The following is a 26929-nucleotide window of genomic DNA, read 5'->3' as shown; positions in this document are numbered from 1 at the left end:
TTAAATTCCAGTGTAATGCTGAGATTTTAAAACAAGGCTGGTCTTGCTCTCTTGAGTAAAAAACAGCTAAATTTACTGGTATTTTAGTTAATGTTTATTTCTTAACCAAAACAGTCAGATGAGTATTGCTATGTGTGGGATTTATTGTGTGCACATTGGCTATCCTATTTATCAGCCAATTTCACTTAAGAATACTTCACTAGGTGTCAAATGCTTTTGGATATCCTGAAGGCATTAAAGTTGTTATACAAATGAATGTTCTGGATGCCTTTTGCACAACAAAAATATACATTTTCTGGTAAGCTCCAACTTGCCTGTGTATCCTCGGACTTTTGCTTGCTGTATGTAAACATGCACATTTCTGTGCATCCATAAGACATAGGAGCAGATTAATAGACCATTTGGCCCATCTCCGCTTTCCGTTATGGCTGATTTATTATCCTTCTCAACGGCATTCTCCTGCCTCCTCCCTGTAACCTTTGATGCCTTTATTCATCAAGAACCTATCAACCAACACTTTAAATGACTCGGCCTCCACAGCCATCTGTGTCATTGAATTCCACCAATTTACCATGGTCTGGCTTAAGAAATTCCTCCTCATCTCTGTAATAAAGGGATATCTGCCTATTCTGAGATTGTGCCGTCTGATCCTAGACCTCCCCACTATAAAAAACATCATCTCCACATCTTATAGATGCGGCCTAGCCTGCTGCATTCCACCAGCATTTTGTGTGTGTTGCTCTCCACATCCATTCTATCTATGATGGGTGTACCTGGTAGGTCACTGAAAACCTCTGCCAACTAATTGGCAGGAGTGTTCAAAGACAGCTTCAATTTTCCATTGCTGCACTCGGTGGTTTCCACCTGCTTCAAAAGGGAGACAATTATACCAGTGTCCAATAGGAGCAGGGTAAGCTGCCTCAACAGCCATTGCCCATTTGCACTCACATCTATTGTGGTGAAGTCCTTTGAGAGGTTGGTCTGGGCCAGAATCAACTCCTGGCTCTGCTGCAATGAGCCTACTGCCAGAATAGGACTACAGTGGATGCAATCTTACTGTCTCTCCACCCAACCTTAGATCACCTGGACATATTGGAGTATAAAAGTTGCATTGTTTGCTGTGTAACCAAAACTATGTAGTCAGCTTTGAACTTGCTATTTGCTAGAGAATGAAATCTTAAGAATGTATAAGACAATGGTGTGTTAATAAGAGGAAGCTAAGAATGTGGTTTATGTAGTCTGAGTTTGCTATTTGCTATGCATGTATCCAATTGAATGTAGAAGACAATGGTGTGTTAATGAGAGGTAGCTAAGAGATGTTTTGCTTTGAACTTGTTTGCTGTGTAACCAAAACTATGTAGTCAGCCTTGATGTAGATTATGTAGTTTGAACTTGCTATTTGCTATGCATGTACCCAATTTAGTAGGAGAATGAAATCTTAAGAATGTAGAAGACAATGGTGTGTTAATGAGAGGTAGCTAAGAGATGTAGATTAGAACATGATTAAGTCAATAGGTAGAAACAATAGTGGCGGATGTACTTGTGATACGCACCTATAGACCGATTGGGTATGCTAATGCAACTAAACCAGGAGATTGCTATAAAAAATGCTATGTACAAGGATCGGTGGGCAATCAGCGACTAGCTCACTGACTGTCTCAGCTTTGATTTACAAATTAAAGTTTAATACTTCTTGAAGAATCTTCTGCGTCTCCTGGTCGTTTGTGGGGCACAAGAAACCACGACAGACAATAGTAATACTTACATCAGGCTGCTCTTTATTGATCCTCTCGGTTCTAATCAACAAGTTCCAAAACCATTATGGGAATCATATACAGCTTTCCAAATAGTAGCCAAAATGTACGGTTGAGATTGCAAAGGGAGCTAGAAAAGGCGTGTAATAAGGGTAATGTCACAAGTGGAATGGGGGACTTCAATGTGCAAGGGGATTGGGAAAACCAGGTTGGTGTCAGATTGCAAGAGAAGGAATTTATTGAATGCCTGCAAAATGTTTTTTTAGAGCAGCTTGTGCTTGAGCCCACTCAGATAAAGATGATTGATGGATGTTGTGTAATAACCCAGCTCTTATTAGGGAGCTTGACGTAAAGAAACCCTTACAAGGCGGTGATCATATTATGATTGAATTCATTCTGAAATTTGAAAGGGAGAAGCGTAAGTCACATGTATCAGTATTGCAATGTAATAAAGGGATTTACAGAGGCATGAGAGAGGAGTTTCGCCAGTTGGTTTGGAGGAGGATACTGGCTGGGATAATGGCAGAGCAGAGGTGGCTGAAGCTTTTGGGGTTAGTTCACAAGGCGCAGGACAGATCTGTCCGAGAGAAGAAATTGTTGTCAAATGACAGGGGTAGGCAATTGTGGCTGACAAGTGAATTTAAGGACTACACAGAAGCAGATAGTAAAAGTGAGTGGGAAATTGGATGATTAGGAAGCTTTTAAAATTAACAAAAGACAGCTAAAAAAGCAGTATCAGTGTCAAGAGAGATGTTCCTGCAAGAAGATTAATGTTGAAGTCTTTAAGGATTTCATGAAGCTGTCTGTTCTCAGATAGTATCTCAAACACCTTGTCAACTCCCAGACTACTGGCACCACTAAGCATCCATCATTTAAGGGACATCTTGAGTCATTGTAACTGTCACCTATGAGAAAAAACAGGGTGACTTTGGCCCAACATCCAAGGTCCCATCCAATTGAGAGCTAAGAAATGGGGTGATCTTATCAGGGGGAGTCAAAGCTGTAATATTAAAAACATCAGACAAGCAAGTTGTGCATTAAAATGAGAAGTACATTATAACTCTTCTTTCAAAAGTACAAATATTTTTCTGAGTACAGTTTTAAATTGTTGAATTTAATTGTAAAGTTATAAGTGTATTTCATTAAGTATTATTTCATAGCCATTAAGGGCGCCAAGAGGCAATATCGAGCCAAGTTGGAAGCCCAGGCTAACCAGAGGGATGCCAGTAGACTATGGCAGGGTCTAAATGAGATCACTGGGCACAAAGAAAAGGCTGGGAATATCAATAACTGTAGCGCTTCTCTTCCTGACGAACTTAACGTATTCTACGCAAGATTCGAACAGAAGAGGAGCGTTCCGCCCCCTCTGGATGAACTGGACCTGGTGGCATCGAGATTCATTGTCACCAAGGAAGACGTTAGAAGAGACTTCGTGAAGATAAATCCAAGGAAGGTGATGGGCCCAGATGGCGACTCGGGACGGGTTCTCCAGACCTGTGCAAGCAAGCTAGCTGGAGTGTTTGCTGATATCTTCAACTGCTCTCTGCTTCAGTCTAAGATCCCCTCATGTTTTAAGAAGGCAACAATAATCCCGGTGCTGAAGAAAAGCAAGGTGGCATGCCTGAATGACTATTGACCTGTAGCTCTGACATCAATTGCTATGAAGTGCTTCGAGCGATTGGTTATGGCACACATCAACCATAACCTACCGGTCAACCTCAACGCTTTGCAATTCGCCTACCGGAGCAACAGATCAACAGCAGATGCCATCTCTCTGGCACTACATTCCTCGTTAGAACACCTGGAGAATAAAGACACATATGTAAGGCTCCTTTTCATTGACTACAGCTCTGCCTTTAATACCATCATTCCAAATAAACTGATTCCTAAGCTCCGGACCCTGGGTCTTAGCACTCAGATCTGCAGCTGGATCTTCAACTTCCTCACAGACAGGACCCAGGCTGTAAAAATAGGGGACAAGCTCTCCTACGTTGGAGGTGCGCAGGTGGAACAGGTCAAAAGCTTTAAGTTCCTTGGGGTGAATATCACAAATGACCTGACTTGGTCTAACCAAGCAGAGTCCACTGCCAAGAAGGCCTACTATCGCCTTTACTTCCTGAGAAAGCTGAAGAAATTTGGCCTGTCCCCCTAAAACCCTCACTAATTTTTATAGGTGCACCATAGAAAGCATTCTTCTAGGATGCATCACAAACTGGTATGGAAGTTGTCCTGTCCAAGACCGGAAGAAGCTGCAGAAGATCGTGAACATAACCCAGCACATCACACAAACCAATGTTCCATCCTTGGACCCACTTTATACCGCACGCTGTTGGAGCAGTGCTGCCAGGATAATCAAGGACACGACCCACCCAGCCAACACACCTTTTGTCCCTCTTCCCTCTGGGAGAAGATTCTTACGGCCAGATTTGGGAACAGCTTCTTTCCAACTGTGATAAGACTGCTGAACAGATCCTGACCTGGATCTGGGCCGTACCTTCCAAATATCCGGACCTGACTTGCACTACCTTACTTTCCCTTTTCTATTTTCTAATTATGATTTATAATTTAAGTTTTTATTATATTTACTTTGATTTGTACTTAAGCGAGCGCAAAGCGCAGAATCGAATATCGTGGTGATGATTGTACGCTCTGGTATCAATTGTTTGGTGACAATAAAGTAAAGTAAGTAAGTAATGCTAATATTATTTGGGAAAAGTTTATATAAATATATATATGTAGGGGTGTGTATGTATGTGTGCGTGTAGTGTGTAGGCCTCCGTTAGTCTCGATAGACCATGGATTTGCATCTTGGAAAGATTCCAGGGCGCAAGCCTGGGCAAGGTTTTTTTTAATGGAAGATTGGCAGTTGCCCAAGCTGCAAGTCTCCCCACTCCACAACACCAGTGTTATTCAAGGGAAGGGCATTAGGACCCATACAGCTTGGCACCGGTGTCGTCGCAGAGCAATGTGTGGTTAAATGCCTTGCTCAAGGACACATACGCAAGCCTCAGTTAAGGCTCGAACTAGCGACCTTCGGATAACTAGATGAACGCCTTAACCACTTGGCCGCGCTTCAACACTTTATATATATATATATTGCAACACTGTGTGTCAGACAGAGTGGTCAGCAGCACTGGGGCTCCACGGGGGACTGTCCTGTCTCCCTTTCTCTTCACCATCTACACCTCAGACTTCAACTACAACTACAACACAGAGTCTTGCCATCTTCAGAAGTTTTCTGATGACTCTGCCATAGTTGGATGCATCAGCAAGGGAGATGAGACTGAGTACAGGGCTACGGTGGGAAACTTTGTCACATGGTGCGAGCAGAATCGTCTGCAGCTTAATGTGAAAAGGACTAAGGAGCTGGTGGTGGACCTGAGGAGGGCTAAGGCACCGGTGACCCCTGTTTCCATCCAAGGGGTCAGTGTGGACATAGTGGAGCATTACAAATACTTGGGGATACGAATGGACAATAAACTGGACTGGTCAAAGAACACTGAGGCTGTCTACAAGAAGGGTCAGAGCCGTCTCTATTTCCTGAGGAGACTGAGGTCCTTTAACATCTGCCAGGCGATGCTGAGGATGTTCTACGAGTCTGTGGTGGCCAGTGCTATCATGTTTGCTGTTGTGTGCTTGGGGCAGCAAGCTGAGGGTAGCAGACACCAACAGAATCAACAAACTCATTCGTAAAGCCAGTGATGTTGTGGGGGTGGAACTGGACTCTCTGACGGTGGTGTCTGAAAAGAGGATGCTGTCCAAGTTGCATGCCATCTTGGACAATGACTTCCATCCACTCCATAATGTACTGGTTAGGCACAGGAGTACATTCAGCCAGAGACTCATTCCACCGAGATGTAACACTGAGCATCATAGGAAGTCATTCCTACCTGTGGCCATCAAACTTTACAACTCCTCCCTCGGAGTGTCAGAAACCCTGAGCCAATAGGCTGGTCCTGGTCTTAATTCCACTTGACATGATTAACTTATTATTATTTAATTATTTATGGTTTTATATTGCTATATTTCTTCACTATTCTTGGTTGGTGCAGCTGTAATGAAACCCAGTTTTCCTCGGATCAATAAAGTATGTCTGTCTGATACATACACACACACACACACACACACACACACACACACACACACATATATATAAAAAACAATTAAGTATGGTAAAATAGCACTGTCTCCAATTTTTACAAAATAATTAAGAACCTTTGGTTGCTAATTTGTTTAGTGATATTCTTGTATATTAAAATCTGGTGAGTGAAATTAAGTTCAAATTTATGTTGGTTTACATTACTGATAATATGCCTGCTGTGCTTTGAAAGCATTTTCTTTATTCCTGAACTTTGAATAACAAATATTTAATCAAGTAACCAAATGTGCTTCACAGATGTTACAGATGATATTTGGCATTGTGTCATGTAAGAAGATATTTGGGCAGGTTAGCCAATGGCTTGGTTAAAGTGGTGAAATTTTAGCCAATATATAATGCAGTAAAGAGGAGAAAAAGGCTACACAGTTAAGTCTAAAAATGACTGGACCAATTAATAAAGAAATTCTATATTTAAAATCAAAATTATAATAAATGTCAGATAAAAATAGTTCAAAGGCAAATCTTTGCATCATACCTTGTTTAATTATTCATCTAAGAATTTTGTTTTGCTTATAAAAGGAAAAAAACTTAAATATACTCCTTGTAACGTTCTCGCTCGGGTGTAACGGAACCCGAGTTAAACGTCGAGGTAAACCGTTGTCATTGAAGATAGAATCACAGTAAGATTAACCGTTTACTGTTCACTCTTCCACATTAACGTATGGTGAAAACTGTTGATAAAACAATACAAGATTGGTACAGAATTTGTTTCCTTCTAGATATCACATTTACATCGTGACTACTTGCAAAGGTAAAACTACAACTACATTACATTAAAGTGCAGCATACAGTCAGAATCTACCTACGCCATTGACTGCTTTAAATACACTTCAACGCGACTACCCGCAACTCTTTAACAAACGAAAACATAAACCTTATCAACCGTCGTTACTTTTAACGGAATCAGCGTTAACATTTTAATTCAACATATCGATTATCTCATGACTTACAGCGTTGCTTTCACTGTGATTTCTAATGCATACAGAGACAACTTTTGCGCTGGTCTCACATGTGTGTGAGCCCCTTCCATTCCGTCTTTCTCAAACCGGTATTTTCCCACAGGATGCGGCGAAACTGGATGTGACGTCATCGCATGCCGCGATATATTACAGACAACGAATTTACTTAAACAATCCTAACTTTAACTAAAAAATGCTAACACACGAATTACTAAGCGAAAATATTATAAACTAGATAACTGCCATAAAGGCAGCACACTCCTCATGCAAGTACTTAGACTATTAAATTGTAAAGCTCACTTGCAATTAAATTGAGTTTATTTACTTGGCAGGTTTGAAAGAGGGATAAAAATAGGGTAAGATAGGATGGTCCATTGGAATTTCATGTATTGGAAACAGAAGATTCTGGGCGCAGAGTAACACAACTTAAGCACTAGTTGGCTGTGACATTACAGGAAACAGTGCACGAAAGAACATGTAAAGGAGATTACCAAGGCTGGAGGGATTTGATTACCAGGCATGGTTGGCTAGATTGGTGTTGTTTAAGTCAAGGGAAGAATCAAAGTGCATATTAAAGAAAGTGTGAATAAGAAGGACCTTTATGAGGTTAATAAAAAGATACACAGATTTAAAACACTTAATAAAAGGATTATGGAGGTTTTCAGTTTTTTTTCTCATTGCATGAGATTGTGATGGAGGACAAAGCCTTCCTCATAGTCTAAAGGTTCCTGATAAGTACTGCAAGTACAGGCAGTCTGAATGGTTTATTTCAGTAAGAATGGATAATATAAGTTTAATGGCTTCTTCTTCTTGTTGTGAGTGCCATCGAGTCATGGGTAAGGATAGATATGGAAGATACGGAAGTAGATTGCCTGGCCTTTCTTCCGCCCAGCTACTGCTGCTGCCCAGGTTGGGACCCGGCCAAATTGAACTCAGAACCATCCACCATGAAGTCCAGTGCTGATGCCACCACACCACTGGCCAGCCCCAACTCCTACACTCTCGTAAATGGTGATGAAGGAAATGTAGTCCCTGATATTTTTAACAAGGAACAGAATTTGATTTTTTTTTTAAATGTACAAATAAAATATAAAGATATATAAGAACCAAAGTTTACATGTTCTATTTAAGAATAAATCCTTTTTGAATTATAATTAGGATTGAATTTACAGCAAATGCAATTAAGGTACTGAGTTAAACTTAAAGCATTGATTTCTTTGTTTCTGCCAAAGGTACAATTTTAATTGATCTTACTCTGCTTTGCCATAAAATTTTATTGAATGGATAAAGTATGTAATAAATTTTATTTTACAATGAAAGGAAAATGGGAAATCCACTTCAGATGACTGGTATTGCGGTGTGATTACATTAATACAAAGGATGCTTTTTAAGAATGTAAATTAAAAGAGAAAATTGGGGCCTAATCGTTTGATCTTGGCATTAGCAATATCAGAGTAAATTAAGATGTTAGATAATGCAGATGGTGCTGATAGAGGCAGGATCCCGCAGTATAACTCTACAGCCAAGGAATTCTGTTTCTGTCAAGAATGTTTACTCCTAAAGCCTGCTTGTAATCCTGTTGAATTAGAAAAAACAAGGATAGTTATGAGGCAACACGAGTGAATCTGCAGATGCTGGGAATAAATAAAAACACAAAATGCTGGCAGAACTCAGCAGGACTGACTGGCCTGCTGAGTTCTGCCAGCATTTTGTGTTTTTAAGGATAGCTATGAAGTGCCTGTGAAAACAAGATTTTAAGAGTAGTATTGAAAGAGTAATATTTTTGAGGTACAATTTTTTAAAATTTTCTTTACAACTGCAAAATTTGCTTGCTACAAAGCTGATTGGGTTCCTATCATTTTGTTTTTCCAAGCAGAGTGCAGGAATTGCAAAGTGATTGTCAGTGACATTAATAGAGAATGAGGTTTGGATTATGACCAGTTTCATCTTGTGAAATCAACATCAACCCTACGTTTTAATAACATGGCAGCAGAGTTTTTTTCTTGATTATGTTCACCAAATTGGACATCTTAAATGGTTCCCTTCTAGTTGTACTGAAGAATCACAAATTATCGTTATTTGTTCAAATGTGAACTGGCTTGATACTAAGTATAAACTTGTATATTTGGCCATTTAGGAACTTAGTTGTTGATTAAAGGAATAAGAACAGATTCATTACAGTGCCTTGAAAAAAATACTCAACCCCCAACTCTTTGCTCACACGACAACTAGGGATTTTGATCAATGTAATTGAGAATTTTTATTTGTAAATCAAGTGCTCCTTTGTTCACAGTGGAGCCCAAAAAGCAGCGAAAACTGGAAAGCATGGAAATCTATAAAAATACAAAAACTGAAATGTCAACAGTTCAGAAATATTTGTTCCCCCTTTGCTCATTACTTAGTTGAGCCACCTTTCACAGCTATTACAGCCAGTAATCATTTTAGGTAAATCTATATTAGCTTTGCACAATGTGATGAAGCAACATTTGTCATTCCTCCTTGCAAAATTGCTTCAGCTGTGCCAAGTTTTTTGGGGAACGGTGGTGGACAGCAATCTTGAGGTTTTTCCAGAGATGTTTGATTGGGTTAAGGTCAGAACCCTGACTTGGCCACTCAAGGATTTCAATTTTCTTTATTTGAAGACACTCCATCCTCTGGCAGTGTGCTTTGTGTTGTTGTCCTGCTGAAAGATGAACTGCCTTCCCAATTTAAGCTTTCTGGCTGAAGCTGGCAGGCTTTTATCCAGAGTCTCTATATCTTTAGCAGCATTCATCTTCTCATCAATCCTGACCAGATTTTTAGTCCCTGCTGCTGAAAAACATCTCCATAGCATGATGCTACCTCTGTCATACTTTACAGTAGGGTGGTGTTATCTGGCTGATGCACAGTATTAGATTTACGCCACATATAGCGCTTAGTATTGAGGCCAAAATGTTTCACTTTGGTCTCATCTGACCACAAGACCTTCTTCTACATCTTTACAGTATCTTCTACGTGATGTTTTGTTAAGTGTTTATGGGCGTGGATATTATTTTTTTTTGCCAGGGCTGCTTCTTTGCCACTCTTCCATAAATACCCTTTTTGTACAAGGCCTTGGAGATTGTGCATCCATGAATTTCATCTCCAGTTACAGCCACTGATTTCTGCTGCTCACTCAGTGTGACTTTTGGTGTCACAGCAGATTCTCTTACAAGTGCCATTCTTTTCCAGCGACTAAGTTTAGAAGGATGGCCTGACTTAGGCAGTGTGGCTGTGTTTTCATATTTTTTCAATTTCCACATGCTGGACTGCACTGAGCAAGGGATGTTCAGTGTCTTTGAAATGGTCTTGTATGCTTCGCCAGATCTGTGCTTCTCTATTATCATTTCACTGACTTGTCTTGAATACTCTTGGCTTTTTGGTTTGGTGTATTGAAAGTCTACCATACTGTTGGACCTTATAGAGGGGATATTTATTCTTATGAATTCATTGAAAACAGGTTATTCTCCAATTTTTGACATCACCAAACTGGGTGAGTTGGTAAGGTAATGCACTATATTGCATCATATTGCATCTGAGGAAAGTTAACATAGCAATTACAAAGGGGATGGATACTTCTTCAGCCTCACAATTTTGGTTTTTAATTTTTAGTAAGTTGTAGTCAGGTTTTGGAATTTTTCTTTTTATTTGACATGCACAATGTTTTGTAGATTAGCTCATAAAATCCTACTTCAATATATCTTAAATTTAGAAAATCAGACAGTGAAATGTGAAAATAGATGAGGGGGCTAAATACTTCTGTGAAATGTGTTATGAACCCCGTTACTGGGTTTCTTACCAGCAAAGATAGGAGCGTCCGTTGGAGTCTGGTGATACTATTTTCAACAGTATTTATTAGTAAAAATACATAAAAAATAATATCAATGCCAATAATCAGATAATATACGTCATCAATACTAAACCTAAAAGTGCGGGTATAATAATAATCAATAAGAAATAAGCTCTATCGTTGTCTAGGGGATAATGAATTGTCCGATGGAAATATGTTCATGCAGGCTGCGGTAGTTGTTGGTCGCTGTGTTGCAATTGTTGGAGAGAGAGAGAGAGAGAGAGAGAGAACAGTAACAGCTATTGACTTGCCCACTTTCCTTTACGATCTTGATCCGTCAATGCGTTGTTGTTGTGGTCATTCACTTATGACCCCTCTGTCCTTTAGCTAGACCGTTCTTCCGTGGTTGACTCGTCACCCAGGTAAGGGTGGACACACACACAAGCCCCCACTGGTCTCGTAGCGTTTCTTCTGGTGCGTCTGAGGGGTGTTCCCCAGACCTCACTTTTATCCCCACTCACGGGGTCTCAGGTGTCAATCAGGTTGAGATGATGCAACCCATCAAACCAGCCCACTCTGGTTGCCCCCTGAGGGGTTTCAATGAATAGAACAGTACCTAGTACACAAACCTTCTCCAAAAGACAATAGCAGTAATCAATGGTTCCGTTCTCTTTTGTTAGCTGGAGTCATTCCACCTTAGCTGTGCCTCTCTCTCATAAATTTGTATGAGCTGTTATCAATAACAACTGTCTTGGCAGCTTTCCTGTGTCTCTCTCATCTCCCTTGATAACAGCATCGGAATAGTAGCGATTTGCGATTCTCCAAGGGGTGGGGGGTTATTGGCGATTCTGTACCCTTCTGCCCATCAGAGTTGTTCATCATTCGTAACAAAGGGAACTCTTGTAAGTCACCATTGTCGGCCATTTTAACAGGAAGATAGGTACTTGCTGAGACTTTAGCATGATTGTCCTCTTGTAATTAGCATGAAAAGTAAAGAAAAGGAATAGTAAAATACTCAGTTTTGAAGGGTGTCAAAATATTTCATGTGCTTTGTTAGGATTTCATATAGTGAACACTTTTTTATAATTGAAGTTTAATTACAAGTGGATTAGGAAGAAAAGCTCTTCCAAAAAGCCAGCATTTTCTTCCTTCATTGAATTGTTGAATCAGGGAAGATGGAAACAAACCCTACAGCCCATCAAGCCCATGCTGACCATCAAATGCCAATACTAAACTTATCAGCCCCATGTCTTTGGAATATGGGAGGTACCTGGGGGAGAAAGCATGTTTTACAGGGAGAAACCCCACAGAGGTCAGGATTAAATCTAGGTTAGTGTAACTGTGAGGAAACAGCACAAGTAATATTTCACTGTGCTACCCAATGCTGTAATATTCTATGAATCTGCTCTGATTCTAATTGTGTCATTTGTTAACTGAAGTTGGCTGTCTCAGTCTGGTATGTGGTGGTGAATCTAACCATGTACATAGACACCGATGTAAAATTATAAACCAAGGCCCATAACAATAACCCAGAAAGAATGTCCAAATTATAATAGTAGGGCACCTGCATGATTCTATAAATGACACACAGCCACACGATACAGTAACAAGAAAGGGTGGGGTAGTTTATCAGCCATACATATGTCTCATTTGATTGTCAGTGGTTAGAGCTCAAGACAGTAGTATGTATTTGCAGAGTTTATCTTATAACAAAGTTAGGAAGAGAAAAGACAAAGGCATTGTACTGCTGTCTGTTAGATTAACATTACTCTAATCTCCAAAAGTTGGGTAAGGAAAAGAACTGTGATTTTTTTTGTCATTTATTGAAAATCCTCAGGATTCTGGTATTTCAATGATCATATCGATGGAAACGTGGGTAACTGGTTTCATAGGTCAAAAGGAAAGGAAGATGTCATGGCACTGGGATGGCAGTTTAAGACTCTGATTTATATCTGGTCTGATTTATTCTTGACCTCTGCATTTATCTCATTGACTTTGCATGATCAAAGTGGGGATTGAATCATTTTGCTTTGCTGAGAATTCTTTGCTTTTGATGACCGTAATGTTACTTTCAGTGTCATAAGTTCTGTTCTCCCATGAGAATGGCAACTGCAGACATCCAGCAATCAAATGTAAATGTTTTCTCCTTCAGCAATGTTTTGCAGCTGCATTAACCTTCTTAGAGTCATGTATCCTTAAACTTTTCACGTTTCACCCTTAACCCGTGACGCAGTCCCACCCAACCTCAGTGGGAAAGAAACCTGCTTGCATTTACCCTATTTATACTCCTCATAATTTTGTATGCCTTTATCAAATCTCCCCTCAGTCTTCTGTGTTGAATGAATAAAGCCTTAACCTATTCAATCTTTCCTTATAACTCAGGTCCTCCAGTACCAGCAACAACCTTGTAAATTTCCTCCGTACTCTTTTAACCTTACTTAAATCTTTCCTGTAGGTAGGTGACCAAGACTGCACACAATACTCCAAATTAGGCTTCACCAATGACTTATGCAACTTCAACATAACATCCCATCTCCTGTATTCATTGCTTTCATTTTTTGAAGGCCAATGTGCCAGAAGCTTTCTTTACGACTCCTTCTTTATGTGTGCCACCTCTTTCAATGAATTATGGACCTGTATTCTCAGATGCCTTTGTTCTACTGCTCTCCTCAGTGCCCTGCATTCACTGTAAGACTGACCTGGTTGGTCATCTTGAAGAACAATGCCTTGCACCTGTCTGTATTAAATTTCAACTGCCATTTATCGTGCCATTTTTTCAGCTGGTCTAGATACTGCTGCAAGCTCTGATAGTCTTCCTCACTGTCCTCGATACCCCCCAATCTTGGTGTCATCTGAAAATTTGCTCATCCAGTTAACAACATTGTCATCCAGATAACTGATACAGATGCCAAACAACAACGAACCCAGCACTGATCCCTGTGGCATTTCACAAGTCATAGGCCTCCAGTCAGATTATTGTATTTCTTTTCACCAAGATATATCCATACAATTCTAGGCCACAAAATCGAATTAATTCGCTTAATATTATTTTGTAGAATAGGGGAAGGGTTCACAGAATGAAATGAAAAATTAGGGAAAAGCACCAGAAAGAAACCCATAGATGTAAGGGTATTTGTATCAGTAAATTCATAGCAGAATTAGCTGTAGATCTTACATATTTGCATATGTCTTTACATTCCTGACTTGCCTCATTGTTATTTACTTTTGTATGGCTTCCAATGTGCAATTGTAAATGCTTAATGGTGTTACATTGATCCTCATGTTCTTTAATTGTAAACTACTGAGCAGCATTAGGTATAGAAGTAGTTGTGGAAATGAATGCTATTTAAAAATATCCATTTCCCTATTGAGAGATTGTCAGTCTACTTCCTTTAGAGCTAATAGTGATTAACTTCAAATCATTCAATGTCAAGTCTGTGAGGATAACCTCCAGGTAAAGCAAACTGGATTCATTTTGATCACCACAGCAAAAAGAACATAAAAAACAACAATTCTGGGTACCTAATTCGCCATAAATTAGGAGGACGGTCCTTCCAATTTGTGACAATTTAAAATAAAAAAATTTTATTTAACAAATCAGTCAACATATATAGATTTTGCACTTATTTACCACTTAAAATAAATTATTAAATTCAGTGCCATTCGTCTGAAAATGAGTTACTGGAAGTATGTTTGAAGGGAGTTGCATTCAAAAGCAAAATGTTATGTAGAAAAAATATTAAAGTGTAAAATTCTGGGAATACTCATTTGGTCACATAGTATTTTGAAAATTATAGTTGGTATTTCAGGTTGATGTCCTGTATAAAATGGGAGAGGTTGGAATGATTTTCAAATGCAAAGGAAGAGGTGAGTGGAAACAGAGAGGAAAAAACAAGTTATGTGACAGGGGTGAAAAAGTGTTACTGGGACAAGTTAAAACACAGAGGAGATGAAATAAAGTGAGCAGAATCATTGTCTGAAATTATCTGATGAAATGCTGTGGCATTCACAACTCTGAAATTAAACTGCAGAGGACAGTGTTTATCTGAACTTATTGAACTCTGTGTTAATTTGAGAAGATTTGTGTTCCCTGCCATTAACTTCTTCAATGTTTGAAGAATTACTTTTTTTCTGAAGAAGTAAAAGACAAACTTTGTATTGGTGAAAGTTGTGGGTGGAGACAATTCTTGCAGAATACATTCACTGAGCTACAGATGAGCAAGTCAAAATTAATTTTTTTGTAGACTGAAGGGCACAATCATGTATTTTTATTTATATTTCCTGTTGCACAAGGAATTGTATTTAGCCGGAAAGACTCAACATGTCAGACAGGATCTCTTGTCAAGAGACACAGAATAGGCCAAAGCATCCATTTGTGACATCAGTTTCATTTTCACCATTAGCACAGCGTGACCTACTGCACTTGTCCTACAGTACTGCATTTTGCAACTCTTGCATTCGATTGTCTGTGATCTCAATATCCTGCTCCTTAACTTCATTTCTGTTATGAACAAAAGACCATTTTCTCTCATCTTAACCACCCCCATTAAGCAACTGGCTGGATGACCTTAGTTACATCCCCAGGAAATCCTGGTCATATGCTATCAAATATATTCCCTTTGTTGTATCCATCCACATTCCACCCTCCTGCAGCTTGATACTGGCCAATTTTCTTTGTTTTAAAGTTCTGAGGAAGGTTCTTCAACTGAAATGTTAACTGTTTCTCTTTTCACAGATGTTGCATGACCTGCTGATACTTTCTGTTCTATTTCAGATTTTTAGCATCTGTAGTTGGTTTTTTTTTATTTTCAAGATTCAGCATGATCTGTGTATTGAATAAGAGCAGGTTCTGAGGAGAATAAAACAAGATAAGCTCTGTTGGAAATTGATTTCAACTGGTGTAGAAGCTTTAGTGAAGCATCCACAATGTTCTTCGTTTTACTGGGGATAGGACAGGTGAACTTGAGATAATCACCCAAAACAAAATAGTAAAATAGTATCTCAGATCAAATAACGTACAGTATTTGCCAATAAAAATCTATTAAAATGCATTTTTAAATTGCTCCTGATGAGAACAGGCTCATGGACTCCAGTTTTCTCCTCCTGTGCTCAATAATCAGCTCCTTGGTCTTATTAACATTGACTAAAAGTCAAGGCTGTTCTCCTAGTACCACTCAACTAGATTTCCAATCTCCATCCTACATGCTGATTCATTACCACCTTTGCTTCAACTTACGACAGTGGTGTCATCAGCAAACTTAAACATGGTATTGGAGCTGTGTTTAGCCACACAGTCATAAGTATAAAGTGAGTAAAGCAGGGGACTAAGTACACAGCTTTGTGGTGCACCTGTGCTGATGGAGATTGTGGAGGAGATGGTGTTGCCAATCCAACTGACTGGGGTCTGCAAGTGAGGAAATCGAGGATCCAGTTGCACCAGGAGATATTGGAGTCTTGGAGCTTATTGATTAATTTTGAGGAGATGATAGTATTGAATGCCAAGCTGTAGTCAATGAAGGACATCTTCATTGTCTAGATATTCCAGGATTAAGTGAAGAGCCAATGAAGTGATATCCGTTGTTGATCTGTTGTGCTGGAAGGCAAATTGGAGTGGATCCAAGTCACTCCTCAGGCAGGAGTTGGTATGTTACGTGACCAACCTGTCAGAGCACTGAAATCGCAGTGGATATATGTGCTACTCAAGGATTGACGTTGGTTCAGGTTAAAATGTTCTTCTGAGGCATTGGTGTAAGTGAAGTCTGCTTGAAGCAGGTGAATACCTCAGGCTGCCAAAGTGAGAATAACGATATCTGTGAACACTCCACACAGGTATTCAGTACTTGCCCAGCCCATCTGGGCTGGGTGCTTTCTGTGTGTTCACCCTCCTGAAGGATGCTCTCCCATTGGCCTCAAAGACTGAAATCACAAAGTCATCAGGGACTGTGGAAGTTTGTGAAGATGCCTCGTTTTTTGGTGGTTATAGTGAGCATAAATGGCATTGAGCTGGGAGTGAAAAGTTGTAGTCACCAGTGTTGTTTGGTTGAGGCGATAGAATTTAAATCCTGCCACAGCTGTCCATCAGATCATAAGACAAAGAAGCAGAAGTAAGCCATTCAGTTCCGTCAAGTCTGCCCCACCATTCCATAATGGCTGATCATGGATTCCACTCAACCTGCCTTCTCGCAACATCCTTTGATGCCCTGACCAATCAGGAAACAATCAATTTTCACTTTAAATATACCCACAGACTTGGCCTCCACAGCTGTATGTGGCAGAGCATTCCACAGATTCTCTACTCTTTGGCTAAAAAAAAATTCCTTCTTACATCTGTTCTAAAAGGTCATCTCGCAATTTTCTGGCTGTGCCCTGTAGTTCTGGACACCCGCACCATAGGAAACACTCTCTTCACATTCACCTTATCTGGTCCTTTCAACATTTGGTAAGGTTTCAATAAGATCCCCTTGCTTTCTTCTAAATTCCAATGATTACAGCCCCAAAGCTGCCAAATGCTTCTCATGTTAACCTCTTCATTCCCGGAATCATCCGTGTGAACCTATTCTGGACTCTCTCCAATGGCAACACACCTTTTCTGAGATTTGGAACCCAAAACTGTCAGCAATACTTCAAGTGCGGCCTGACCAGTGTCTTATAAATCTTCAGCATTATCTCCTTGTTTTTTGATTCTATTCCCCTTGAAATAAGCGCCAGCATTACATTTGCCTTCTATACCACGGACCTAACCTGTAAATTAACCCTCTGGGAGTCTTGCACAAGGAATCTTAAGTCCCTGTGTACTTCTGGTGTTTGAATTTTCTCCCCATTCAGATAACAGCCAAGCATCCTTCAGTGGTCTGGAATTGCCACTTCACATGTGCGATGGATTTCCAGAGGTCATACCTTGACCTCTTGATTTTACTTGGTTGCCTGATTTACCTGCCACTAATCTGTCCCTCGCAGATAGTGGACCTCTTGGTCCATTTTGTGGGGACATACTTGTCTAAAACAGTTTTTATAAAGCCCGTGACATCCATCTTTCAGATCCTCAGATGAGTCCTTGAGCTCTGCCCAGTCCACTGACTGAAACAATTTTGAGGTCTCTGCCTCCTGTGAGCATCTCTGGATTCTTGCTTGTGTGCCTTTGCCTCCATGCAGGTTGACGGAGGGCAGCCAGATGGTCATATTTCCTGAAGTACAGTACAGCATTTCTAATTATACTATAATAGTGGTTGAATGTGTTGGGACCCATTGTTCTGCAGGTGATATGTTGATGGTAACTGGGCAGAGATTTCTTCCAACAAGCCTGATTGAAGTCACGAACAATGAGTTGAAAGCAGGTGGAGTAGGCTGTTTGTTGTTTACTATTTGCTTCACTAAATAGCTTGAATGCTTAACATTGGCCTTTGGCAGTATGTAGACTGTGGTCAGGGTCATAGAGGACAGCCCTTTTACTAAGTAGAGCAATCAGCTCTTGATCATGAGATATTCCAGGTCGGGGGAACAAGAGTGGGGCAAGATTGCTACATCCGAGCACCATGAAGAATTTGTCATGAAACATAGACCCCCATCTTCTGCCCTCTTTAAATTGGCAGTCTGGTCCATCCAGTGTATCAAGAAGCCCTGAGAGTTCGGTCTGCCAAGACTTCAAAAAGGTTGTGAAAGCATGAGTTCAAAGTTCAAAGACAGTTCAAAGCTATGTTACTTAAAAAGCAAATTACAGGCTGCAGATTGCAATGCAATAGTTCAGAAGAAGTTTTGTAAGCTGCTTGCAAAGCATTGCTGTGTTTCACCAGTGCCATTTTCTTCATCTACCTTAATCCATTGTACTAACTGATGGCATTTTAATAGGCTTGAAATTCCTCAGTGTTATCATTTCAGAGGATGTGTCCTGAGTCCAGCACATAAGTACCATCACAAAGAAAGCACAACACCACCTCTACTTTCTTAGAAGCTTGCCAAGATTTGGCATATTGTTTAAAACTTTGACAAACTTCTTTTAATGTGCGGTGGAGAGTATATTGACTAGTTGATTCATGGTCTGGTATGGAAACACTAATGCCTTTGAAAGTAAAAGTGTACAAAATGTCGTAAATATAGCCCAGTCTATCATGGTAAAGCCCTTCCCACCGTTGAGTGCATCTACATGGAGCACTGTCACAAGAAAGCAGCATCCATCATCAGAGACCAGCACCCCCCCCCGTCATCAGAGACCAACCCTCGCCATCATCAAAGACCAGCCCCCACCCATCATCAGAGACCAACTCCCCTTCATCAGAGACACCCTGTCATCAGAGACCAACCCTCACCATCATCAGAGACAAGCCCCCACCCATCATCAGAGACCAACCCCCCCTTCATCAGAGACACCCCATCATCAGAGACCAGCCCACCTGTCATCAGAGACCAAACCCCCCCATCATCAAAACCAACCCCCATCATCAGAGACCAAACCCCCTATCATCAGAGACCAACCCCCCATCATCAGAGACCAACCCCCCGTCATCAGAGACCAAACCCCCCCTTCATCAGAGACCAGCCCCCCGTCATCAGAGACCAACCCCCCCATCATCAGAGACCAACCCCCCGTCATCAGAGACCAAACCCCCTCATCATCAGAGACCCCCCATCATCAGACCCCCCCACCATCAGAGACCAAACCCCCCCGTCATCAGAGACCAAACCCCCTCATCATCAGAGACCCCCCATCATCAGAGACCCCCCCACCATCAGAGACCAAACCCCCCCCGTCATCAGAGACCAAACCCCCCCTTCATCAGAGACCAGCCCCCTGTCATCAGAGACCAAACCCCATCATCAGCCACCAGCCCCCCGTCATCAGAGACCAACCCTCACCATCATCAGAGACCAGCCCCCGTCATCAGAGCCCAACCCCCCCATCAGAGACCAGCCACCCATCATCAGAGACCAAGCCCCCCCATCATCAATAAATTAGAACACTACCAATACCTCTACAGTACAATAAAACTAATTACTATTCATTATCAACAGCAGAATTATATTTCATTAGGAGTTTGAGGAGATTTGGTGTGTCGTCAAAGACACTTGCAAATTTCTACAGATGTGCTGTGGAGAGCATTCTAACTGGCTGCATCACTGTCTGGTATGCGGGGGGGGGGGGTGGTGGCTACTGCACAGGATTGAAATAAGCTGTAGAGAGTTGTGAATTTAGTCAGCTCCATAATGGGCACTAACTTCTGTAGTACCCAGGACATCTTCAAGGAGCGATGCCTCAGAAACGCAGCTTCCATCATTAAAGACTCCCATCACCTGCTGATTATCTCCCCCATCCCCCTACCTTTTAAATCTATTTCTCTTTTTTTTTATCCAGTCCTGCTGAAGGGTTTCAGCCGAAATGTCAACTGTACTTTTTTCCATTGATGCTGCCTGGCCTGCTGAGTTCCTCCAGCATTTTGTGTGTGTTGCTCAGATTTCCAGCATCTGTAGATTTTCTCTTGTTTGTGGTTTGATCACCCAGGTCATGCCTTGTTCTTATCGCTACCATCAGGATGGAGGTCAGAAGCCTGAAGGCACACACTCAACAATTCAGGATCAGCTTCTTCCCCTCTGCCATCAGATTTCTGAATGGACATTGAACCCATGAATGCTATCATTACTTCTTTTTATTTCTATTTTTATTCTACTTATTTAACTATTTTATATACTTATTGTAACTCAGTTATTTTTTTCTCTATTATATGTATTGCATTGTACTGCTGCCGTAAGGACAACAAATTTCATGACAGATGTCGGTGATTTTAAACCTGGTTCTAATTGTGATTCTGATAAGTGAGCAAAATCAGCACAGTCGCCCAGTGGACTGCTTTTATACAGTGCTTTAGACGATTACATCCTCCAAACCTTCATTTGCATTGGAAACATTCAAGATCATTGTTGAAAGCTTCAAATTCTTCATAATTTCTAACTTGTTGAAATAGTGAAATAATTTCATTTTCACTCTGGCTGTTTCTGGCATCCCCAACCTGAGTGCTTGATACTGTGGTGAGCAAAACAGTTCCAAATTGTTTTGCTGCTTATTTTTTGCCAACTATCAGTGACAAAAATCACTGCTTTTTGAACACAAACACACGCAACTGACACTATTTAAAATCTGCTTGTTCTAAGTGTGGTGTTGTTTTTAACAAGTACACGTGACTGAGGCTAGTTAGAAGCTGTTTGGCAAGTCTCCGGACCCAATAAAGCAACATAGTATCCCAAATAAGAGAAGGGAATCCTGGCTATTCTCTCAACTTAGTTTTTGTTTTCTGTTGGCCGAAATAAATGGCTGCCCCGATAAATCAATGGCTCAATTAACTGGAATCCACTGTATTCAAAGTCACTCAGGATCTGTTAAAATGTAAAATAATGTTTAAAATATTAAAACTAATAAAGAATTTGATTAAATTTAAAATATTTAAAAGACACATTCAAAAGCAAATTATAGAAATATAATAAAACAAAATGAGAAATTTTACTTAAAAACAGGGAAATTCTGGGGAAAAAACTGAGTTCCTAAGTCTTTCCTGCATTACCTATTTTTATTTCAAATTCCGACATCTGCAGTTTTGATTTTGATTTATAAGAATGTTTTACTTTATTTATTTAAAGGCAGTGCGGAGTAGGCCCTCTGGGCTTTTAAGCCTCAGTACCCCACAATGCCTGACAACTCTGATTTACCCTGACCTAATCATAGGACAATTTACAATGACCAATTTACAATGACAACCTGCCCAGTATGTCTTTGGACTGTGGGAGGAAATCAGAGTAACGGAAAACCCACACATTCCATGGGAAGGCCGTACAGAGACTCCTTACTGATGACGCTGGAATTGAAGTCCGAAGTCTGACGCTGTGAGCTGTAAAAGTCATCCCGAGAGTCATGATATCTGTGGATGTGGTGTTCTGTGTTGATGCCCATGAGGAGCCACTGAGATAGTGCAGGCTCTTTGTGGCCAGGGTTGAAGGCTGTCCTATAGCCTCCACTCTAAAATAGCCCATTTGTGGGTATATCATCCAGTAGATTATGTCAATCTCAGCGAATGACTGCGCCCATTACTCCATTTTAGGATTTTTGCAATTTGGAACGTGGAGTGGTACAGCACAGAAAAAGGTGTTTCGATCCATATATCTGTGCTAACCATCATGACTACCTATACTAATCCATGTCCTTTATGCTCTGCTCATTCTCTCGACATACCTGTCCAAATGCACCTTTATGCTTCAACTTTCAATAGGTTTCAATGAGTACATTTAATGTCAGAAAAATATATACAATTATACATCCTGAAATTCTTTTTCTTCGCAAACATCCATGAAAACAGAAAAGTGCCCCAAAGAGTGAATGGCAGTTAAAACGTTAGAACCCCAATGCCCCCCCCAGCTCCCCCTTCCCACGCACAAAAAGCAGCAAGGCAACGTCCCCCACCCCCCACCAGCAAAAAGCATCAGCACCCTCCACCAAGCACTGAAGTGTGCAGTAAAGCATCAATACAGACACAGATTTACAGTACCCCCCCCCCCCCAAAACTATTCATTCACCCGGTAATTTGACATACCACAGGCTCTCTGTCTCTCCCGAAAAAGGGAAAAAGATGTGTCCTTGTTTCATAGCGAGAGGGGTGGCATAACAAACAACTCACTGATTTATGATGTTATAAGTCTGTTGTGTCCCTTTTCTGAGCTCTGAGCCCAAAGAGTTGGCACCAGAAGGGTGCAGCCCTCCAGACACACCACCCCCAGCAGCTAACCCGCTGCTCCCAATGTTTTGTGTCTCCCACGACATTTCAGTCAGGGGCACCGATCTAGAATCAGCACAATTCCAGAATCACAAAAATCTGGATCCTTGAAGGCATGCTTATTTTCCAGGCCACGTCTTTGGGATATTAAATAGCAGCTGGTCATGAGGCCCTGCGAGCGGGTCCCATTCTCGCAAAGAACCAAAGTCGTCAGAGTGTAACTTCAGGCCAGGGTCTTCAAAAGAACCTTGAAAAGGAAAAAGACAAATCAAAGATAGAAATAGAGCTGTTTCCGAAGATGCGAGTAAAGAAGTTGCTGTTTAGCGCCATTTTGATTTTGCTCTGCCCCCAGAAGTCCTGCAACCACCTCCTTTGTGAGCTCATTTCAGATAGCAACGACTCTTGTGTGAAAAATGTATCCCTCAGATCTCTGATGCTCTTTATGTTCATATAGAATGTAGACAGTCTTGTACTCTAACTCATCCAATCCGGTTTGACTCTGCATTCCTTAATACCACTAAAAACATAAAGTCCTTTCGTTCTCAGTTTTCACATTTTCAACTGGTTGAGCTTCAACAGGTTTCTCACAGCAGAGTTCCAAGTTTGCATCACACTTTGTGTAACACCTCCTAATTTTAAGGTATGTTTCTCCCTGTTCTGTAATTTTTTTCCCTGTAATCATCAAACATCTCGGTTAGATAATTTCCTCCTTAAGTAATGGGACCATTATTTAATCTTCATTGTTTAACTCCTTTTGGTCATGTAATGTTCTAAATCTTTCAACACAATGAAAAGGTAGCCAATTTGTTGAAATCTATTTGACATATACAAATCTTTGACACTTATGTGCAGATACATTACTTTTAATGAGTCAGTACAGGTTGGTTTCTGCATTCTTGATTAGCTATGCAAGATTAAATTTCATTAAGATTTGTATCCATTTTTTGATATTTCTAGGACAGGGTAAACTGTTGGCATACTTCTAGGGAGATTCGGCAACAGAGATCAGAGAAACACTTGAAAGAACGAACTAGTGCCCTAGGTTCCAGTTGTCAAAATTACTTCAATGTGGATCTTTAAACAGAAACTTAGCTATTGTTTTCATTTTATGAAAATAAAATATCATCTTAAATAACTTCCCTTTCATATGGTATGGTACATGTCAGGGATGAAATAGGGTGGAAGAGTTGAATATGTCTCAACTGGCAGCGCAGGTCATAACTCCCAACCAGCTGTGCTCGTCCCTCTCTTAGGCAAGATCCAAATGTTGAAAACAATTAGAATGATGTAGCTGTTCCAATTTAATATCTTCTTCTCCAAGCTGTTAATCAGTTCATATACATCAATATTGCTAATGAATGCAAAAATATGAATAATGAATATTGGAACCTTTTGTATATTTTCAAAGTGGTAAATAACTATGGAAATCAGCACGAACTGTTGGGTATTGATCAAATCAGGATTCCAGTCAATTGGGAGAATTTAACATTTCAGGCTTTCCAGTTTTGACATTTATAGTTGTAATCAGATAAAATGATCGACCTTTTAAAAGCCATATTAAATGAAAACATGCTATTTACTCATGCTATTCATTGCATTTCATGGTGTCCCATATGTACAGTAAGCTCGATACAGTCCCACAACACCGTCAACTTCACTTAAATTAATACTCCCAGATATCTTACTTCAAGAATATTCTAAAAATCAATTCACTTTGGAGTACTTTCAGCACTTCACATTGAGAAGCAATATCTCCAAATCTGCTAGAATTCCTTTTGGAGCCATCTCGATGAGAAATTTTCACATATTAGACTGTGAGATGGAAACTCATCCATGGAATTTTAATTTAGCATTTTCTGCTTGAGTACACTCACATTGTGGATGTGCCTCTTGTATGAGTAGTAATGTCAATCAATATTCCTTTATGGGCTGAGTTTGTTGCTCCAAATTCCAGTATCTGCAGCCTCTTGTGTCTCTAAATTAACTAGTTGACCAGTTTTATTTCAGGCTGTTATCAAGACAACAATTGCGAGACCACTGTGTAGTTTTCTTTTAACATCTTTCAAATTTTGCAAGATTTCCATTGAAATTTCAGAGGATGTTCAGAATTTGCCAGTTCTTTTATGCATTGCACCCAAGATATCAGAAAGCTCAAGCAGCTACTTTATTATTTTCCTGTACTTTCATTTCCATTTTCAACCATTTTATGAACAATTGCTACAGCTTACTCCTATTTAAAAATATCCACTTACTGGAATTTAGTGAGTTCTGATTGCTTTTGTTCATACACTCACAATGAAAAAGGAACAAATTAACATGCAACAGGAAGAAATATAGCTAAGGCATTTTGTGTGGATTGCTGCCTTTTTAAGCTAAGCATGATCAACAAAGAATTATTTCGAAAGTTTTCAAAGAGATGGTCATGGCGATAGTGAGCACATTCTCACTACTGGAAGTTTGAGCGCACCCAGTTTGTCCTTCCCTTCCCCCCCCCCCCCCCCCCCCCCATCTTCTAGATCTGACTCCTCTTCTGCAGTCCTGATGAAAGGTCTCTGTCCGAAACATCAGCTGTACTCTTTTTCATAGGTGCTGCCTGGTCTGCTGAGTTCCTCCAGCATTTTGTGTGTGTGTTGAGTTGACCTGCTATGATCTTCCTTGATGGCATAGCAGATATGAGGGCCAAGTGTCCTACTCCTGATTATCATGTGTGGCATTTGCTGTAAAGTGTAAAGAGGCAGACTGAAGTTGTGAAGGGCACTGCCAGAGGGTTTTTTCATATAATGTGCAACATACAGGTCTTCTGCATACAAAATCTGGTTTCATAAGGCACTGGCATCTTAATTCTCAGCAGTAGTATCACCAATGGCTTGTAAGTTTTCATTTATTTATAAGCATCACAGTGTGCACAGCAAAGGAAAGGAAATGTTTCTGATTTACTATTGAAGTTCTGCACATCAAAAATAATTCAGATGATAAAGGGATATTGAATTAGTCTTTGGGTTCAAATAAATAGTTATTAATATCTAAAATATATGTCTTATTGTCAAGCCCAGCATTGAATACTTATGCAACACACACAAAATGCTGGTGGAATGCAGCAGGTCAGGCAGCATCTATAGGGAGAACCACTGTCGACATTTCGAGCCGAGACCCTTGCTACTCTTGAGAAGGTATTTGGGAGCCATGCCTGGTCTATTATAATATACCCAAAATGTTGGTGTATTTTATAACCTGGTAGCTTACAAAGAGCAATTATGAACCAACACCTTTGCTGTGAGTGTGGTCACAGTTCGTGTTCACTATTACTATTGCTGATCTATTATCCTAAATTTATGGTAACTGAGTTTAAGTTCCACATCTGCCTGATAGGATCACTCCTGATCATTTGGTCCATGCCTCTGGACTTCCGGTCTGGTAAAGATACCATCTTGCTGCAAGTGGCTTTCTGTCATGTTTTAATGTATCCAGACTAGTCACTTTACACAAGCTGTAGTTGCACTTCAGGGGCTGTTGATAGCACTGGTTCTGCTTGGGATGTATCCAAGAATAACAGGCAGATTGTAAAACACTGGCATTAAGAGTAGTGTTGTTTGAGCTACGCCAGCCAGTAGGTCCCAGAATAATTTTAAGTGAGGGAGACTGAACAGCAGAAAATAGTAAAACAGAAACATGTGTAAAAATAGTGTTTAGTAAATGTCAAGGGTTGGTTTGAAGGTTTTGAATTTGCCATTTGGTGAAAAGGTGATCAGTTTGGTAATGATTGTCATAGTAAAACCTTGGGTCATTTCCTCATGTTGACAAATCAGGGTTAACTTGTGAACAGCAGATTCCATCTATCAAACCTTCACCATGTACAGTGAAAATATTCAAAGGACTTACTGATTGTTGAAGGAGCTTTAAATATTTTTCCCAAATTGGAAGTAAAAAATGTTTTGTGTATATTCCAGTCAAAAACCTACTTATTATCACATACAGTGTATCACAATAGAACAAATCAAATGGAAACAAAAGCAAAATTAATTTTGTATTGGAACTAATCATAAAGTTGCCTGCCTAGATAAGAGTACACCCTATCCTTGTTATACGTGGGAGATACGTTCCTTGCAGTCGACGCATAATGTAAATAATTATTTAAATGGAGAAAATAGGGATGCGTTCTAGAGGGCTTCCTAAGTATGATTTATCTGTAATTTATTCACATTTTCATACCAATAAGACACAAAAGCAGTACTACAAGGCAACATTCATATTATATTTAATCAATTTAAGGTAATATTCAACGTAATAAATCATAGGAAGTTAACATACTAGGGTGTACAGTACTCACTAACAGTTGCAGGTACGTTCGCTCCGGGAGATGATGGTTGTTGTGTTCGTCAGGATCGTATCAAGCACAGCAAGGGGTGAAGGAAGACTCACAGAACTCTTAGAACTGCCGGCAGCAGGAGATGACACCGGTTTGAAGAAAGTGATGAGGGTTGTTTGCTTGGCAGCATTTT

At 40.2% G+C, this 26929-nt stretch overlaps 1 protein-coding gene across 4 annotated transcripts in view; it reads left to right on the top strand.

Annotated features, from left to right (window-relative positions):
* Positions 1 to 26929, top strand: part of mad1l1 (mitotic arrest deficient 1 like 1) — a 1014619-nt gene that overhangs the window by 530499 nt on the left and 457191 nt on the right. The gene's annotated exons all lie outside the window — the stretch shown is intronic.

This window comes from Hemitrygon akajei, chromosome 11, assembly GCF_048418815.1.
Source record: "Hemitrygon akajei chromosome 11, sHemAka1.3, whole genome shotgun sequence".
Lineage (NCBI taxonomy): Eukaryota > Metazoa > Chordata > Chondrichthyes > Myliobatiformes > Dasyatidae > Hemitrygon > Hemitrygon akajei.
Note: the sequence above shows the minus strand (reverse complement) of the source record. Positions and strands in the feature narration are given on the sequence as shown.